Source organism: Heterodontus francisci, chromosome 20 (assembly GCF_036365525.1).
Source record: "Heterodontus francisci isolate sHetFra1 chromosome 20, sHetFra1.hap1, whole genome shotgun sequence".
Lineage (NCBI taxonomy): Eukaryota > Metazoa > Chordata > Chondrichthyes > Heterodontiformes > Heterodontidae > Heterodontus > Heterodontus francisci.
Genome location: NC_090390.1, coordinates 10,323,301 through 10,343,900, shown reverse-complemented (window position 1 = coordinate 10,343,900; position 20,600 = coordinate 10,323,301). Strand labels below are relative to the sequence as shown.

Sequence of the window (20,600 nt, the reverse complement as noted above, 5' to 3'; positions counted from 1 at the left end):
CTCTTTGTATTGATAACTCTGTCCCTGTATTCATCACTCACTCCCTCTGCTTATCACTGTCTCCCCTGATTCACCATTCTCTACCTGAATTGATCACTTTCAACCTGTACTTAACACCGGCACCCTGTATTAATCACACTCTCGCCGTACTCATTACTCATTCCCTGTCGTCATCACTCTCTCCCTAATGATCACTCACTCCCTCTTGTATTGATCACACTCTGCCTGTATTGATCACTCTCTGCCTGTATTGATCACTCTCTGCCTGTATTAATCACTCTCTGCCTGTATTGATCACTCTCTGCCTGTATTGATCACTCTCTCCCTGTATTCATCACTCTCTCCCTATATTCGACACTCTCTCCCTATATTCGACACTCTCTCCGTATATTCGACACTCTCTCCGTATATTCGACACTCTCTCCCTATATTCGACACTCTCTCCCTATATTCGACACTCTCTCCCTATATTCGACACTCTCTCCCTATATTCATCACTCTCTCATTGTATTCATCACTCTCTCATTGTATTCAACACTCTCTCACTGTATTCATCACTCTCTCCCTCGATTCATCACTCTCTCATTGTATTCATCACTCTCTCCCTCTATTCATCACTCTCTCCCTCTATTCATCACTCTCTCATTGTATTCATCACTCTCTCACTGTGTTCAGCACTCTCTCACTGTATTCAGCACTCTCTCACTGCATTCATCACTCTCTCCCTGTCTTCATCACACTCTCTCCCTGTCTTCATCACACTCTCTCCCTGTCTTCATCACACTCTCTCCCTGTCTTCATCACACTCTCTCCCTGTATTCATCACTCTCTCCCTGTATTCATCATGCTCTCCCTCTACTCATCACTCTCTCCCTGTACTCATCACACTTTCCCTGTATTCATAACTCTCTCCCTGTATTCATCACTCTCTATAAACATCACTCTGTTCCTAAAATCATCACTCACCTGCTGTATGCATCGCTGTCTCCCTGTATTCATCACTCACCCCACCTGCTCTCATCACTCTCGCCCTGTATTATCACTCACCCCCTGTATTCATCACTCTCACTCTATATTGATAACTCACTCACTCTCTGTATTCATCACTCACTCTCTGTATTCATCACTCACTCTCTGTATTCAGCACTCACCCCCTGTATTCAGCACTCACCCCCTGTATTCAACACTCACCCCCTGTATTCAACACTCACCCCCTGTATTCATCACTCACCCTCTGTAATCATCACTCTCTCCCTGTAACGAACAACATCTCTCACTGTCTTCATCACTCACTCTCTGTATGCATTACTCAGCCTCTGTATCCATCACTCTCTCTGTATCCATCACTCTCTGCCTGTATTTGTCACTCTCTGCCTGTATTTGTCACTCTCTGCCTGTATTTGTCACTCTCTGCCTGTATTTGTCACTCTCTGCCTGTATTTGTCACTCTCTGCCTGTATTTGTCACTCTCTGCCTGTATTCATCACTTACCCCCTGGATGGATCACTCTCTCCCTGTATTCAGCACTCTCTCTGTAATGATCACTCTCTTGCTGTATTGAACACACACACCCTGTATTCAGCACATTCTACCTGTATTAATCACCCTCTTTGTATTAATAACTCTCTCCCTGCATTCAACACTCACTCCCTCTGCTTATCACTGTCTCGCCTGATTTGCCACTCTCTACCTGAATTGATCACTTTCACGCTGTACTTTACACCGGCACCCTGTATTAATCACACTCTCACTGTACTCATTACTCATTACCTGTCGTCATCACTCTCTCCCTATTGATCACTCACTCCCTCTTGTATTGATCACTCACTCCCTCTTGTATTGATCACTCACTTCCTGTTTTGATCACTCTCTCCCTGTATACATCACTCTCTCCCTGTATACATCACTCTCTCTGTATTTATCACTCTCTCTGTATTTATCACTCTCTCCCTGTATTCATCACTCACTGTAATCATCGCTATCTCCCTGTATTCATCACTCTCTCCCTGTATTCATCACTCACTGTAATGATCGCTCTCTCCCTGTATTCATCACTCTCCCCCTGGATGGATCACTCTCTCCCTGTAGTGAATATCTTCTCTCACTGTATTCATCACTCAGTCTGTATTCATCACTCACTCTCTCTGTATTCATCACTCAGTCTGTATTTATCACTCACTCTCTGTATTTAGCACTCACTCTCTGTATTTATCACTCACTCTCTGTATTGATCACTCACTCTCTGTATTGATCACTCTCTCCCTGTATTCATCACTCACTGTAATGATCGCTCTCTCCCTGTATTCATCACTCTCCCCCTGGATGGATCACTCTCTCCCTGTAGTGAATATCTTCTCTCTCTGTATTCATCACTCAGTCTGTATTCATCACTCACTCTCTGTATTCATCACTCACTCTTTGTATTCATCACTCAGTCCCTGTATTGATCACTCACTCCCTGTATTGATCACTCACGCTCTGTATTCATTACTCTCCCTGTATTTATCACTGGCACCATGTATTCATCATTCTCTCCCTGTATTCATCAGTCACCCACTGTATTTCTGACTCTATAAACATCACTCAGTCCATGCATTCATCACTCGCCTTGTACTCATCACTCATTCCCTGTCTTCATCACTCTCTCTGTAATGATGACTCTCTCTCTGTATTGATCACTTTCCCTGTATTCATCACTCTCTCCCACTATTGATCACTCTTTTGCTGTATTGAACACACACCCCCTGTATTAATCACTCTCTTTGTATTGATAACTCTTTCACCTGTATTCACCACTCTCTGCCTGTATTCAACACTCTCTCCCTATATTCGACACACTCTCCCTGTATTCGACACTCTCTCCCTGTATTCGACACTCTCTCCCTGTATTCGACACTCTCTCCCTGTATTCGACACTCTCTCCCTGTATTCGACACTCTCTCCCTGTATTCGACACTCTCTCCCTGTATTCGACACTCTCTCACTGTATTCGACAGTCTCTCACTGTATTCATCACTCTCTCCCTGTATTCACCACTCTCTCCCTGTATTCACCACTCTCTCCCTGTATTCATCACTCTCTCCCTGTATTCATCACTCTCTCCCTGTATTCATCTCTCTCCCTCTATTCATCATTCTCCCGCTCTATTCATCACTCTCGCCCTGTATTCATCACTCACTCCCTGTATTCATCACTCACTCCCTGTATTCATCACTCACTCCCTGTATTCATCACTCACTCCCTGTATTCATCACTCACTCCCTGTATTCATCACTCACTCTCTGTATTCATCACTCACTCTCTGTATTCATCACTCACTCTCTGTATTGATCACTCACTCTCTGTATTCATTACTCTCCCTGTATTCATTACTCTCCCTGTATTCATCACTGGCACCATGTATTCATCATTCTCTCCCTGTATTCATCAGTCACCCCCTGTATTTATGACTCTATCTATAAACATCACTCAGTCCATGCATTCATCACTCGCCCTGTACTCATCACTCATTCCCTGTCTTCATCACTCTCTCTGTAATGATGACTCTTTCTCTGTATTGATCACCTCTCCCACTATTGATCAGTCTTTTGCTGTATTGAGCACACACCCCCTGTATTCATCACACTCTTTGTATTGATAACTCTGTCCCTGTATTCATCACACACTCCCTCTGCTTATCACTGTCTCGCCTGATTCACCATTCTCTACCTGAATTGATCACTTTCACCATGTACTGAACACCGGCACCCTGTATTAATCACACTCTCACCGTACTCATTACTCATTCCCTGTCGTCATCACTCTCTCCCTAATGATCACTCACTCTCTCTTGTATTGATCACTCTTTGCCTGTATTGATCACTGTCTACCTGTATTGATCACTGTCTGCCTGTATTGATCACTGTCTGCCTGTATTGATCACTGTCTGCCTGTATTCATCACTGTCTGCCTGTATTCATCACTGTCTGCCTGTATTCATCACTCTCTCCCTGTATTCGACACTCTCTCCCTGTATTCGACACTCTCTCCCTGTATTCGACACTCTCTCCCTGTATTCGACACTCTCTGCCTGTATTTGTCACTCTCTGCCTGTATTCATCACCTACCCCCTGGATGGATCACTCTCTCCCTGTATTCAGCACTCTCTCTGTAATGATCACTCTCTTGCTGTATTGAACACACACACCCTGTATTCAGCACATTCTACCTGTATTAATCACCCTCTTTGTATTAATAACTCTCTCCCTGCATTCAACACTCACTCCCTCTGCTTATCACTGTCTCGCCTGATTTGCCACTCTCTACCTGAATTGATCACTTTCACGCTGTACTTTACACCGGCACCCTGTATTAATCACACTCTCACTGTACTCATTACTCATTACCTGTCGTCATCACTCTCTCCCTGTTGATCACTCACTCCCTCTTGTATTGATCACTCACTCCCTCTTGTATTGATCACTCACTTCCTGTTTTGATCACTCTCTCCCTGTATACATCACTCTCTCCCTGTATACATCACTCTCTCCCTGTATACATCACTCTCTCTGTATTTATCACTCTCTCTGTATTTATCACTCTCTCCCTGTATTCATCACTCACTGTAATCATCGCTCTCTCCCTGTATTCATCACTCTCTCCCTGTATTCATCACTCACTGTAATGATCGCTCTCTCCCTGTATTCATCACTCTCCCCCTGGATGGATCACTCTCTCCCTGTAGTGAATATCTTCTCTCACTGTATTCATCACTCAGTCTGTATTCATCACTCACTCTCTGTATTTATCACTCACTCTCTGTACTGATCACTCACTCTCTGTATTGATCACTCACTCTCTGTATTGATCACTCACTCTCTGTATTGATCACTCTCTCCCTGTATTCATCACTCACTGTAATGATCGCTCTCTCCCTGTATTCATCACTCTCCCCCTGGATGGATCACTCTCTCCCTGTAGTGAATATCTTCTCTCTCTGTATTCATCACTCAGTCTGTATTCATCACTCACTCTCTGTATTCATCACTCACTCTCTGTATTCATCACTCACTCTTTGTATTCATCACTCAGTCCCTGTATTGATCACTCACTCCCTGTATTCATCACTCACGCTCTGTATTCATTACTCTCCCTGTATTTATCACTGGCACCATGTATTCATCATTCTCTCCCTGTATTCATCAGTCACCCACTGTATTTCTGACTCTATAAACATCACTCAGTCCATGCATTCATCACTCGCCTTGTACTCATCACTCATTCCCTGTCTTCATCACTCTCTCTGTAATGATGACTCTCTCTCTGTATTGATCACTTTCCCTGTATTCATCACTCTCTCCCACTATTGATCACTCTTTTGCTGTATTGAACACACACCCCCTGTATTAATCACTCTCTTTGTATTGATAACTCTTTCACCTGTATTCACCACTCTCTGCCTGTATTCGACACACTCTCCCTGTATTCGACACTCTCTCCCTGTATTCGACACTCTCTCCCTGTATTCGACACTCTCTCCCTGTATTCGACACTCTCTCCCTGTATTCGACACTCTCTCCCTGTATTCGACACTCTCTCCCTGTATTCGACACTCTCTCCCTGTATTCGACACTCTCTCCCTGTATTCGACACTCTCTCCCTGTATTCGACACTATCTCACTGTATTCAACAGTCTCTCACTGTATTCATCACTCTCTCCCTGTATTCATCACTCTCTCCCTGTATTCATCACTCTCTCCCTGTATTCATCACTCTCTCCCTGTATTCATCTCTCTCCCTCTATTCATCATTCTCCCGCTCTATTCATCACTCTCGCCCTGTATTCATCACTCACTCCCTGTATTCATCACTCACTCCCTGTATTCATCACTCACTCCCTGTATTCATCACTCACTCCCTGTATTCATCACTCACTCTCTGTATTCATCACTCAATCTCTGTATTCATCACTCACTCTCTGTATTGATCACTCACTCTCTGTATTCATTACTCTCCCTGTATTCATTACTCTCCCTGTATTCATCACTGGCACCATGTATTCATCATTCTCTCCCTGTATTCATCAGTCACCCCCTGTATTTATGACTCTATCTATAAACATCACTCAGTCCATGCATTCATCACTCGCCCTGTACTCATCACTCATTCCCTGTCTTCATCACTCTCTCTGTAATGATGACTCTTTCTCTGTATTGATCACCTCTCCCACTATTGATCAGTCTTTTGCTGTATTGAGCACACACCCCCTGTATTCATCACACTCTTTGTATTGATAACTCTGTCCCTGTATTCATCACACACTCCCTCTGCTTATCACTGTCTCGCCTGATTCACCATTCTCTACCTGAATTGATCACTTTCACCATGTACTGAACACCGGCACCCTGTATTAATCACACTCTCACCGTACTCATTACTCATTCCCTGTCGTCATCACTCTCTCCCTAATGATCACTCACTCTCTCTTGTATTGATCACTCTTTGCCTGTATTGATCACTGTCTACCTGTATTGATCACTGTCTGCCTGTATTGATCACTGTCTGCCTGTATTGATCACTGTCTGCCTGTATTCATCACTGTCTGCCTGTATTCATCACTGTCTGCCTGTATTCATCACTCTCTCCCTGTATTCGACACTCTCTCCCTGTATTCGACACTCTCTCCCTGTATTCGACACTCTCTCCCTGTATTCGACACTCTCTCCCTGTATTCGACACTCTCTCCCAATATTCGACACTCTCCCCCTGTATTCATCACTCACTCCCTGTATTCATCACTCACTCCCTGTATTCATCACTCACTCCCTGTATTCATCACTCACTCTCTGTATTCATTACTCTCCCTGTATTCATCACTGGCACCATGTATTCATCATTCTCTCCCTGTATTCATCAGTCACCCCCTGTATTTATGACTCTATCTATAAACATCACTCAGTCCATGCATTCATCACTCACCCTGTACTCATCACTCATTCCCTGTCTTCATCACTCTCTCTGTAATGATGACTCTCTCTCTGTATTGATCACCTCTCCCACTATTGATCACTCTTTTGCTGTATTGAACACACACCCCCTGTATTCATCACACTCTTTGTATTGATCACTCTGTCCCTGTATTGATCACTGTCTGCCTGTATTCATCACTGTCTGCCTGTATTCATCACTGTCTGCCTGTATTCATCACTCTCTCCCTGTATTCGACACTCTCTCCCTGTATTCGACACTCTCTCCCTGTATTCGACACTCTCTCCCTGTATTCGACACTCTCTCCCTGTATTCGACACTCTCTCCCTGTATTCGACACTCTCTCCCTGTATTCGACACTCTCTCCCTGTATTCGACACTCTCTCCCTGTATTCGACACTCTCTCCCTGTATTCGACACTCTCTCCCTGTATTCGACTCTTTCCCTGTATTCGACACTCTTTCCCTGTATTCGACACTCTTTCCCTGTATTCGACACTCTTTCCCTGTATTCGACACTCTTTCCCTGTATTCGACACTCTTTCCCTGTATTCGACACTCTTTCCCTGTATTCGACACTCTTTCCCTGTATTCGACACTCTTTCCCTATATTCGACACTCTCTCCCTATATTCGACACTCTCTCACTATATTCGACAGTCTCTCATTGTATTCATCACTCACTCCCTGTATTCATCACTCACTCCCTGTATTCATCACTCACTCTCTGTATTCATCACTCACTCTCTGTATTCATCACTCACTCTCTGTATTCATCACTCACTCTCTGTATTCATCACTCCCTCCCTGTATTCATCACTCATTCCCTGTCTTCATCACTCTCTCTGTAATGATGACTCTCTCTCTGTATTGATCACCTCTCCCACTATTGATCACTCTGTTGCTGTATTGAACACACACCCCCTGTATTCATCACACTCTACCTGTATTAATCACTCTCTTTGTATTGATAACTCTGTCCCTGTATTCATCACTCACTCCCTCTGCTGATCACTGTCTCGCCTGATTCACCATTCTCTACCTGAATTGATCACTTTCACCCTGTACTTAACACCGGCACCCTGTATTAATCACACTCTCGCCGTACTCATTACTCATTCCCTGTCGTCATCACTCTCTCCCTAATGATCACTCACTCCCTCTTGTATTGATCACACTCTGCCTGTATTGATCACTCTCTGCCTGTATTGATCACTCTCTGCCTGTATTCATCACTCTCTGCCTGTATTCATCACTCTCTGCCTGTATTCATCACTCTCTCCCTGTATTCGACACTCTCCCCGTATATTTGACACTCTCCCCGTATATTTGACACTCTCCCCGTATATTAGACACTCTCCCCGTATATTTGACACTCTCCCCGTATATTTGACACTCTCTCCGTATATTCGACACTCTCTCCCTGTATTCGACACTCTCTCCCTGTATTCGACACTCCCTCCCTGTATTCGACACTCCCTCCCTGTATTCGACACTCCCTCCCTGTATTCGACACTCCCTCCCTGTATTCGACACTCCCTCCCTGTATTCGACACTCCCTCCCTGTATTCGACACTCCCTCCCTGTATTCGACACTCCCTCCCTGTATTCGACACTCCCTCCCTGTATTCGACACTCCCTCCCTGTATTCGACACTCCCTCCCTGTATTCGACACTCCCTCCCTGTATTCGACACTCCCTCCCTGTATTCGACACTCCCTCCCTGTATTCGACACTCCCTCCCTGTATTCGACACTCCCTCCCTGTATTCGACACTCCCTCCCTGTATTCGACACTCCCTCCCTGTATTCGACACTCCCTCCCTGTATTCGACACTCTCTCCCTGTATTCATCACTCTCTCCCTGTATTCATCACTCTCTCTCTGTATTCATCACTCTCTCTCTGTATTCATCACTCTCTCTCTGTATTCATCACTCTCTCCCTGTATTCATCACTCTCTCCCTGTATTCATCACTCTCTCATTGTATTCATCACTCTCTCATTGTATTCATCACTCTCTCATTGTATTCATCACTCTCTCCCTGTATTCAACACTCTCTCGCTGCATTCATCACTCTCTCACTGTATTCATCTCTCTCCCTGTATTCATCTCTCTCCCTGTATTCGACAATCGCTGCCTATATTCGACACTCTCTCCCTATATTCGACACTCTCTCCCTATATTCGACACTCTCTCCCGATATTCGACACTCTCTCCCTATATTCGATACTCTCTCCCTATATTCGACACTCTCTCCCTATATTCGACACTCTCTCCCTATATTCGACACTCTCTCCCTGCATTCATCACTCTCTCCCTGTATTCATCACGCTCTCCCTGTATTCATCTCTCTCCCTGTATTCATCTCTCTCCCTGTATTCGACACTCGCTGCCTATATTCGACACTCTCTCCCTGTATTCATCACTCTCTCTCTGTATTCATCACTCTCTCCCTGTATTCATCACTCTCTCATTGTATTCATCACTCTCTCCCTGTATTCATCACTCTCTCATTGTATTCATCACTCTCTCATTGTATTCATCACTCTATCCCTGTATTCGACACTCTCTCCCTATATTCGACACTCTCTCCCTATATTCGACACTCTCTCCCTATATTCGACACTCTCTCCCTATATTCGACACTCTCTCCCTATATTCAACACTCTCTCCCTGTATTCATCACTCTCTCTCTGTATTCATCACTCTCTCCCTGTATTCATCACTCTCTCATTGTATTCATCACTCTCTCCCTGTATTCATCACTCTCTCATTGTATTCATCACTCTCTCATTGTATTCATCACTCTATCCCTGTATTCATCTCTCTCCCTGTATTCTTCACTCACTCCCTGTATTCATCACTCACTGTCTGTATTCATCACTCACTGTCTGTATTCATCACTCACTGTCTGTATTCATCACTCACTCTCTGTATTCATGACTCTCCCTGTATTCATCACTCACCCCCTGTATTTATCACTGGCACCATGTATTCATCATTCTCTCCCTTTTTTCATCAGTCACCCCCTGTATTTATGACTCTATCTATAAACATCACTCAGACCATGCATTCATCACTCGCCCTGTACTCATCACTCATTCCCTGTCTTCATCACTCTCTCTGTATTGATGACTCTCTCTCTGTATTGATCACCTCTCCCACTATTGATCACTCTTTTGCTGTATTGAACACACACCCCCTGTATTCATCACACTCTTTGTATTGATAACTCTGTCCCTGTATTCATCACTCACTCCCTCTGCTTATCACTGTCTCCCCTGATTCACCATTCTCTACCTGAATTGATCACTTTCAACCTGTACTTAACACCGGCACCCTGTATTAATCACACTCTCGCCGTACTCATTACTCATTCCCTGTCGTCATCACTCTCTCCCTCATGATCACTCACTCCCTCTTGTATTGATCACACTCTGCCTGTATTGATCACTCTCTGCCTGTATTGATCACTCTCTGCCTGTATTAATCACTCTCTGCCTGTATTGATCACTCTCTGCCTGTATTGATCACTCTCTGCCTGTATTGATCACTCTCTCCCTGTATTCATCACTCTCTCCCTATATTCGACACTCTCTCCCTGTATTCGACACTCTCTCCGTATATTCGACACTCTCTCCGTATATTCGACACTCTCTCCCTATATTCGACACTCTCTCCCTATATTCGACACTCTCTCCCTATATTCATCACTCTCTCATTGTATTCATCACTCTCTCATTGTATTCATCACTCTCTCATTGTATTCAACACTCTCTCACTGTATTCATCACTCTCTCCCTCGATTCATCACTCTCTCATTGTATTCATCACTCTCTCCCTCTATTCATCACTCTCTCCCTCTATTCATCACTCTCTCATTGTATTCATCACTCTCTCACTGCATTCATCACTCTCTCCCTGTATTCATCACTCTCTCCCTGTATTCATCGCTCTCCCTGTATTCATCGCTCTCCCTGTATTCATCGCTCTCCCTGTATTCATCGCTCTCTCACTGTATTCATCACTCTCTCACTGTATTCAACACTCTCTCACTGCATTCATCACTCTCTCCCTGTATTCATCACTCTCTCCCTGTATTCATCGCTCTCCCTGTATTCATCGCTCTCCCTGTATTCATCGCTCTCCCTGTATTCATCGCTCTCCCTCTATTCATCGCTCTCCCTCTATTCATCGCTCTCCCTCTATTCATCGCTCTCCCTCTATTCATCTCTCTCCCTCTATTCATCTCTCTCCCTCTATTCATCTCTCTCCCTCTATTCATCACTCTCTCCCTCTATTCATCACTCTCTCCCTCTATTCATCACTCTCTCCCTGTTTTCATCACTCTCTCCCTGTTTTCATCACTCTCTCCCTGTTTTCATCACTCTCTCCCTGTTTTCATCACACTCTCCCTGTATTCATCACTCTCTCACTGTATTCAACACTCTCTCACTGCATTCATCACTCTCTCCCTGTATTCATCACGCTCTCCCTGTATTCATCTCTCTCTCCCTATATTCGACACTCTCTCCCTATATTCGACACTCTCTCCCTGTATTCGACACTCTCTCCCTGTATTCATCACTCTCTCATTGTATTCATCACTCGCTCATTGTATTCATCACTCTCTCCCTGTATTCATCACTCTCTCACTGTATTCATCACTCTCTCCGTCCATTCATCACTCTCTCATTGCATTCATCACACTCACATTGTATTCATCACTCTCTCATTGTATTCATCACTCTCTCATTGTATTCATCACTCTCTCATTCTATTCATCACTCTCTCACTGTATTCATCACTCTCTCACTGTATTCAACACTCTCTCACTGCATTCATCACTCTCTCACTGTATTCATCACGCTCTCCCTGTATTCATCTCTCTCCCTGTATTCATCTCTCTCCCTGTATTCATCTCTCTCCCTGTATTCGACACTCTCTCCCTATATTCGACACTCTCTCCCTATATTCGACACTCTCTCCCTATATTCGACACTCTCTCCCTATATTCGACACTCTCTCCCTATATTCGACACTCTCTGATTGTATTCATCACTCTCTCATTGTATTCATCACACTCTCATTGTATTCATCGCTCTCTCATTGTATTCATCGCTCTCTCATTGTATTCATCGCTCTCTCATTGTATTCATCGCTCTCTCATTGTATTCATCACTCTCTCACTGTATTCATCACTCTCTCACTGTATTCATCACTCTCTCACTGTATTCAACACTCTCTCACTGCATTCAACACTCTCTCACTGCATTCATCACTCTCTCACTGCATTCATCACTCTCTCACTGCATTCATCACTCTCTCACTGTATTCATCACGCTCTCCCTGTATTCATCACTCTCTCACTGTATTCATCACTCTCCCTGTATTCATCACTCTCTCCCTGTATTCAACACTCTCTCATTGTATTCATCACTCTCTCATTGTATTCATCACTCTCTCCCTGTATTCAACACTCTCTCACTGTATTCATCACTCTCTCACTGTATTCAACACTCTCTCACTGTATTCAACACTCTCTCACTGTATTCAACACTCTCTCACTGCATTCAACACTCTCTCACTGCATTCATCAGTCTCTCACTGCATTCATCACTCTCTCACTGTATTCATCACGCTCTCCCTGTATTCATCACTCTCTCACTGTATTCATCACTCTCCCTGTATTCATCACTCTCTCCCTGTATTCATCACTCTCTCCCTGTATTCATCACTCTCTCATTGTATTCATCACTCTCTCCCTGTATTCAACACTCTCTCATTGTATTTATCACTCTCTCATTGTATTCATCACTCTCTCCCTGTATTCAACACTCTCTCATTGTATTCTTCACTCTCTCCCTGTATTCATCTCTCTCCCTGTATTCATCTCTCTCCCTGTATTCATCTCTCTCCCTGTATTCATCGCTCTCCCTCTATTCATCTCTCTCCCTCTATTCATCTCTCTCGCTCTATTCATCTCTCTCCCTCTATTCATCACTCTCTCCCTCTATTCATCACTCTCTCCCTCTATTCATCACTCTCTCATTGTATTCATCACTCTCTCCCTGTTTTCATCACTCTCTCCCTGTTTTCATCACTCTCTCCCTGTTTTCATCACTCTCTCCCTGTTTTCATCACTCTCTCCCTGTTTTCATCACTCTCTCCCTGTTTTCATCACTCTCTCCCTGTTTTCATCACACTCTCCCTGTATTCATCACTCTGTCCCTGTATTCATCACTCTCTCCCTGTATTCATCACTCTCTCCCTGTATTCATCACTCACTCCCTGTATTCATCACTCACTCCCTGTATTCATCACTCACTCCCTGTATTTATTACTCTCCCTGTAGTTATTACTCTCTCACTGTGTTCATCACTCTCTCATTGTATTCATCACTCACTCCCTGTATTCATCACTCACTCTCTGTATTTATTACTCTCCCTGTAGTTATTACTCTCTCACTGTGTTCATCACTCTCTCATTGTATTCATCACTCTCTCACTGTATTCATCACTCTCCTGCTGTATTCATCTCTCTCCCTCTATTCATCACTCTCTCCCTCTATTCATCACTCTCTCCCTCTATTCATCACTCTCTCACTGTATTCATCACTCTCTCACTGTATTCATCACTCTCTCCCTGTATTCATCACTCTCTCACTGTATTAATCACTGTCTCACTGTAATGATCACTCTTTCTATTGATCACTCACCCAGTATATTCATCACACTCAATGTACTGATCACTCCCTTCCTCATGGAATAGCAGGGTCAGTGTCCAATTGGATAAAATAATTGGCTTAAGGACAGAAAACAGTGAGTCATCGTAAATGGTTGTTTTTCAAACTGGCGGATGGTAGACAGCTGTGTTCCCCAAGGGTCAGTGCTGGGACCACTGTTTTTTTGCTTTGTGTAGATGATTGGATCTTGGAATATAGAGTTGAATCTCAAAATTTGCTGACGATACCAAACGTGGGGCTGAGGCAAACACTGAGGATGATATGAACCACCAGGACATATTTCGGCTAGCAGAATGGGCAGAGTGTTGGCAGATAGACTTTTAATACAGAGAAGTGTGAGGTGATGCATTTTGGCAGAAGGAATAGGGAGAGGCAATATATACTTAATGGCACAGTTCTAAAGACCTTGCAGGAACAGAGGGATCTTGGGTGCATGTGCTTTGATCCTTGAAGGTGGTAGGACATATTAAGAGAGTGGGTAGTAAAGCATATGAGATCTTGGGCTTTATAAATAGATGCATGGAGTATAAAAGCAGGGAAGTTATGCTGAACCTTTATAAAGCTCTGGTTAGTCCCCAACTGGAGTATTGTGTCGAGTTATGGTCACCGCACTTTAGGAAGGGAGGGCCCTTGAGAGGGTGCAAAGGAGATTTACCAGAATGGTTCCAGGGATGGAGGATTTTAATTACAAGGTTAGGTTGGAAAAGCTGTGTTTGTTCTCCTTAGAACAAAGGAGGTTGAGGGCAGATTTAATAGAAGTGTACACGATTATGACAGGCTTAGATAAGTTAGACAAGGAAAAATAGTTCTCATTAAAAAAAATGGTACAAGGACTAGGGGACACAGATTGAAAGTTTTGGGCAAAAGATGCAGGTAGAATATGAGGAAGCACTTTTTTACACAGCAGGTGGTAATGACCTGGAACTCACTGCCAACAAGGGTGGTGCAAGTGGAGACAATCAATGACTTCAAGAAGATGTTGGATGGCCAGCTGAGAGGTAAAGACTTGCAGGGCTATAGGGATCGAGCCGGGGAGTGGTACTGGCTGCATAGCCTCATGGGCGGCTGGCACGGAGTTGATGAGCCTCCTTCTGTGCTGTAAATGACTCTAAGACTCTACTGATCACTCTCTTCCTGTATTGATCACTCAGGCCCTGTATTCACCACTCTATACCTGTACTGATCACTCACTCTGTGCATTTAACGCTCTCCCTGTAATCATCACATTCTCCCTGTATTGATTTCTCATCCCTGGTATTCATCACTCACTCCATGTATTCACCACTCATCCCCGTATTCATCACTCATTCACTGTATTATCACTCGCTTTGTATTCATCACTCTCTCTTGTCTTCAACTCTCTCCCTGTATTCATCCCAGACTCCCTCTATTGATCCTCTCTCTCCCTCTATGGGTCATCCTCTCCCCCTTTTCATCACTCACCCACTGAATAGAACACTCACCCCCTGTATTGATCATACTCCCACTTTATTTATCACTCACCACCTGTATCGATCACTCTCTTCCAGTATGGATCATTCTCCACCTGCATTGATCATTCTGTCCCTGCATTAATCTCTCTCCACCCCCCGCCTCCCATCGATCATTCTCTGCCTGTATTCATCACTCACCCACTGTATGGAACACTCACTCCTTTTATTGATCACTCTCCCCCTTTATCGATCACGCTCTTCTTTTATTGATGTCTCTTCCCTTGTATCGATCACTCTCTCCCTGTATCGATCACTCTCTCCCTGTATTGATCACTTTCTCCCTGTATTGATCTCTCTTCCCCTGTATTAATCACTCTCTCTTGTTTTATTGATCTCTCTTCCCCTGTATTGATCACTCTCTCTTCTTTTATTGATCTCTCTTCCCCTGTATTGATCACTCTCCCCTTGTATTGATCACTCTCTTCTTTTATTAATCTCTCTTCCCCTGTATTGATCACTCTCTCTTCTTTTATTGATCACTCTTCACCTGTATTGATCACTCTCTCCTTGTATTGATCACTCTCTCCTTGGATTGATCACTCTCTCCTTGTATTGATCACTCTCTCCTTGGATTGATCACTCTCTCCTTGTATTGATCACTCCCTCCCTGTATTAATCACTTTCTCCATGTATTGATCACTCTCTCCCTGTATTGATCACTCTCTCCCTGTATTGATCACTCTCTCCCTGTATTAATCACTCTCTCCCTGTATTGATCACTCTCTCCCTATATTGATCACTCTCTCCCTGTATTAATCACTCTTCCCCTGTATTGATCACTCTCCCCTTGTATTGATCACTCTCTCCCTGTATTAATCACTCTTCCCCTGTATTGATCACTCTCCCCTTGTATTGATCTCTCTTCCCCTGTATTGATCACTCTCTCTTCTTTTATTGATCACTCTTTCCCTGTATTGATCACTCTCTCCCTTTATTGATCATTCATTGTCTGTCTCAGTCACTCTCTCCCTGTATTAATCACTTTCTCCCTGTATTGATCACTCTTTCCCTGTATTGATCACTCTCTCCCTTTATTGATCATTCATTGTCTGTCTCGGTCACTCTTCCCTTAATCGATCACTCTCTGCCTGTATTGATCACTCTTCCCCTGTATTGATCACTCTCTCCCTGTATTGATCATTCATCGTCTGTCACGGTCACTCTCTCCCTGTATTGATCACTTTCTCCATGTATTGATCATTCATTGTCTGTCACGGTCACTCTTCCCTGAATCGATCACTCTCTGCCTGTATTGATCACTTTCTCCATGTATTGATCACTCTCTCCCTTTATTGATCATTCATTGTCTGTCTCAGTCACTCTCTCCCTGAATCGGTCACTCTCTCCCTGAATCGATCACTCTCTCCCTGAATCGATCACTCTCTCCCTGTATTGATCACTCTCTCCCTGTATTGATCACTCTCTCCCTGTATTGATCACTCTTCCCCTGTATTGATCACTCTCTCCCTTTATTGATCATTCATTGTCTGTCTCGGTCACTCTTCCCTGAATCGATCACTCTTCCCCTGTATTGATCACTCTCTCCCTGTATTGATCATTCATTGTCTGTCACGGTCACTCTCTCCCTGTATTGATCACTCTCTCCCTGTATTGATCACTCTCTCCCTGTATTGATCACTCTCTCCCTGTATTGATCACTTTCTCCATGTATTGATCACTCTTCCCCTGTATTGATCACTCTTCCCCTGTATTGATCACTCTTCCCCTGTATTGATCACTCTCTCCCTGTATTGATCACTCTTCCCCTGTATTGATCACTCTCTCCCTGTATTGATCATTCATTGTCTGTCTCGGTCACTCTTCCCTGAATCGATCACTCGCTGCCTGTATTGATCACTCTCTTCTTTTATTGATCTCTCTTCCCCTGTATTCATCACTCACTCTCTGCGTTGCTATGGAACGCCGCAGCACCTTTCTGGTAACTCGGATGTCTGAACAGGAAGTGACGCCACCGAGTTAGCCTCTCTTCCGGGGCGGGCCTGTTCCCGGGGTCAAGGTTAGGGTCGGGACAGTTCTCTTTCCGGTGCAGGGCTGGTTCTTGCTGCAACTACCCTCAGGACAGCGAGCCTAAGTGCTGGGTTTCAGACTCGAACAGTCATTCACCGCCACCCCAGGATGAGGGTCAGAGGTGGTAGTTTGGCCATCTTGGTTCAGGGGCAACGTGGTTACAAAACTCCAGGCCTCTAGTGCACTGCGCGGGCCTCAAACGTCCGAGAGGCTGTTTGGTGTGTCAGCCGACTGCTGTTTATCAGCCAAGAACATGGTTCCCCGGGGGCCTGGATGCACTCTTTGACCCAGGAACAGTGACCCCGGGGCCTGGATACACTCTTTGACCCAGGGACAGCGAAAGTGACCAGGACACTCTGACCCAGAGACTGTGATCTTGGAGTCAGGACACTCTCTCTGACCCAGGGACAGCGACAGTGACCAGGACACTCTGACCCAGAGACAGTGATCTTGGAGCCAGGACACACTCTCTGACCCAGGGACAGCGACAGTGACCAGGACACTCTGACCCAGAGACTGTGATCTTGGAGCCAGGACACTCTAACCCAGGGACAGTGACCCCCTGGGGCTTTGACACACTCTGTGACCCAGGGACAGTGATCCTGGAGTCAGACATTGTCTCTGACACAGTGACCAGGACACTCTCTGAACCAGGGACAGTAACACCCGGGGCCAGGACGTTCTCAGGGACCCCTGGGGCCTGGACACTCTGACTCTGACCCAGTGACAGTGACCAGGACACTCTCTGAATCAGGGACAGTGACCCTGGGCCAGGACACGCACTCTGACCCAGGGACAGCAACCCTGGAGCCAGGACACACACTGACCCAACGGTCGCCACCCTGGTGCCAGGCACATTCTCTGATCCAGGGACAGTGGCCCCGGGGCCAGGGCACACTCTCTGATCTGGGGCCAGGATACACACTTTCATCCATGGACAGCGACCTGGGGGCAGGACACCCTCTAACCTGAACAGAGCTGGGATAAATTTCCTTGCTGGCCAATTTGCTAGTGCTACTTTGTGTGTGGGGGTGGGTTAAACTAATTTGGCAGGGGTGTGGGAACCAGGGGAAAATATCAGAGAGGAACAGAATACAGGGAGAAATAGCACTTGAGTAGAGAATAGTAAATTATTGGGTGGAGTCAGAGTAAGGGAGAAAGTAATAAAGTCTCGGATTTTATTTAGAGACAGGCCCTTCGTCCCACCGAGTCTGTGCTGACCATCAACCACCCATTTATACTAATCCCATACCCCTACCACATTCACACCTGTTCCTGTATTCCCCTACCACCTACCTACACTAGGGGCAATTTATAATGGCCAATTTACCTATCAACCTGCAAGTCTTTGGCTGTGGGAGGAAACCGGCGAAAACCCACACAGACACAGGGAGAACTTGCAAACTCCACACAGGCAGTACCCAGAATTGAACCCGGGTCGCTGGGGCTGTGAGGCTGCGGTGCTAACCACTGTGCCGCCCCTACGCCTTAATGCGGGTTAATGTGCATATATGTAAATGAACAGAGTGCTGTTAAGATTGGTGTGGTACAGGTGCAGATTGATATGTGGAAATATGATGTGGCTACAACAGAAACCTTGATCAAAGAAGGGCAAACTGGGTATTGAATATTCCTGGATACAAGGTGTTCAGGAAAGAAAGGAAAGGGAAAAAGAGGGGAGGGGTGGTGGTATTGTTTAAGGAGAGCATTGCAGTGCTGGATAAAAGGAATGTCCCAGAGGCGTCGAGGACAATCAATTTGGCTGGAGCTAAGGAACAAAAAAGTTGCAGTTACATTGCTTGGTGTTGTCTATAGGCCAACAACTTAGTGGGAAGGACATGGAGGAACAAATTTGCAAGGAAGTTACAGAGAGGTGCAAAAATTATAAGGTCGTTATCATGGGGGACTTTAATTATCCAAGAATAGACTGGGATAATAGTAGTAGTGAAAGGGGCAGTGAGGGGCAAGAGTGTGTTCACGAAAATGTTCTACAATATGTTTCTAGTCCAGCGAAAAAGGAGGCACTGCTAGACCTGGTTCTTGGGAATGAGGTAGGCCAAGTGGATCAGATATCAGGAGGAGATCATTTAGGGGATAGTGATCATTGTATCATGAGGTTTAGGCTAACTATGGAAGAGGATAATGATTCAGGATGAGAATCATTAACTGGCAGAAAGCCAACTTCAATGGGGTAAGAACAGAGCTGGGGCAAATGAATTGAAAGGTTGGCAGGAATAGCAGCAGCTGAACAAAGAGCTACCTTCAAAGAAGAGATAGTTTGGGTGCAGTCAAGGTATGTTCCCTCGAAGGGGAAAGATATGGTTAACAAATCCAGAGCATCCTGGATGAAAAAAGAGGTAGAGATTAAGATAAAGAAGAAAAAGTGTGCTTACGACAGATGTCAGGCAGAAAGTACTATTGAGAACCAGGCTGAATATAGAAGGTCCCGAGGAGAAGTGAAAAAACAGATAAGAGAAACAAAGAAAAGAGAAAAGAGACTGGACCTAGAATTAAAGGAAATCCCAAAGTTTTCTATCGACATATAAATAGTAAAAGGAGGAGTTGGGCCAATTAGGGACCAGAAAGGGGATTTACAGATGGAGGCAGAGGGCATCGCTGCGGTATTAAATGAATACTTTGCATCTGTCTTTACTAAGGAAGAAGATGCAACCTAGGCAATGGTGAAAGAAGAGGTAATTCAGACACCAGAAAGTGTCACGGTCCTGCAGTTTTTTTTCGTAGTATGCGGTTTTGCCGTTAAGGCTTGCAGAGGATCAGTATTGCTTTAAGAACCAGCAAGCCTCAGGAGTTATAGGAAGGTGCATTTTCGTTGCCTTAGAAACAGCCATTTGGAGACTGCAATTCAAAGGGTGCATTCTCGATACCATAGATATAGCCACTGGGAGTGAGTATCAAGCGATACATTTGTTTCAATTCTGTTTGAACTGGCTTTTAGAGGAAACAGTTTGTCCTAACAGAACACACAGACAGACAAAAGACAGATAGCTCTGGTGTCAGCACTGAAAACGAGCTCTCAATCATTTAAACTGAAGGAAATAGGATTTTTGTCTGTTTAATTATTATCACTTAAAATTCTAAAAAGTCAAGCCAAGACAGAGATCGCTGGTAATTTAAATTGAAGAAAAAGACTGTGACAATCTTTTATCCCTCAAAAAACTCTAAAGTCAGATTGATTCTGTTGAAAGTGTTTGCAAGTCGTTAATTGTTGAACTTCGCTGGACTTGGAACAACATCCTGCGAGGGACTTTGAACAACATTCTGCGAGGACTTCGAACAACATTGGACTGTAAATTTGCAAGGACTCTAATTTTTCTATTTTTAAATGTTCATAGTGTTTAAGAATTCAG

The 20,600-nt window shown here is 44.5% G+C and overlaps 1 protein-coding gene across 3 annotated transcripts in view; it reads right to left on the bottom strand.

Moving 5' to 3' along the window:
• LOC137380898 (DPY30 domain-containing protein 1-like) overlaps positions 1-17,167 on the bottom strand; it is a 597,603-nt gene extending 580,436 nt beyond the window's left edge. For 2 of the 3 annotated variants that reach the window (XM_068053301.1, XM_068053303.1), the window contains exon 1: positions 17,107-17,167. The gene's annotated coding sequence lies outside the window, so the exon portion shown is untranslated. The remainder of the gene's footprint in view (positions 1-17,106) is intronic. The other variant, XM_068053302.1, reaches the window with a different exon arrangement.
• Positions 17,168-20,600: the final 3,433 nt, after the last annotated feature.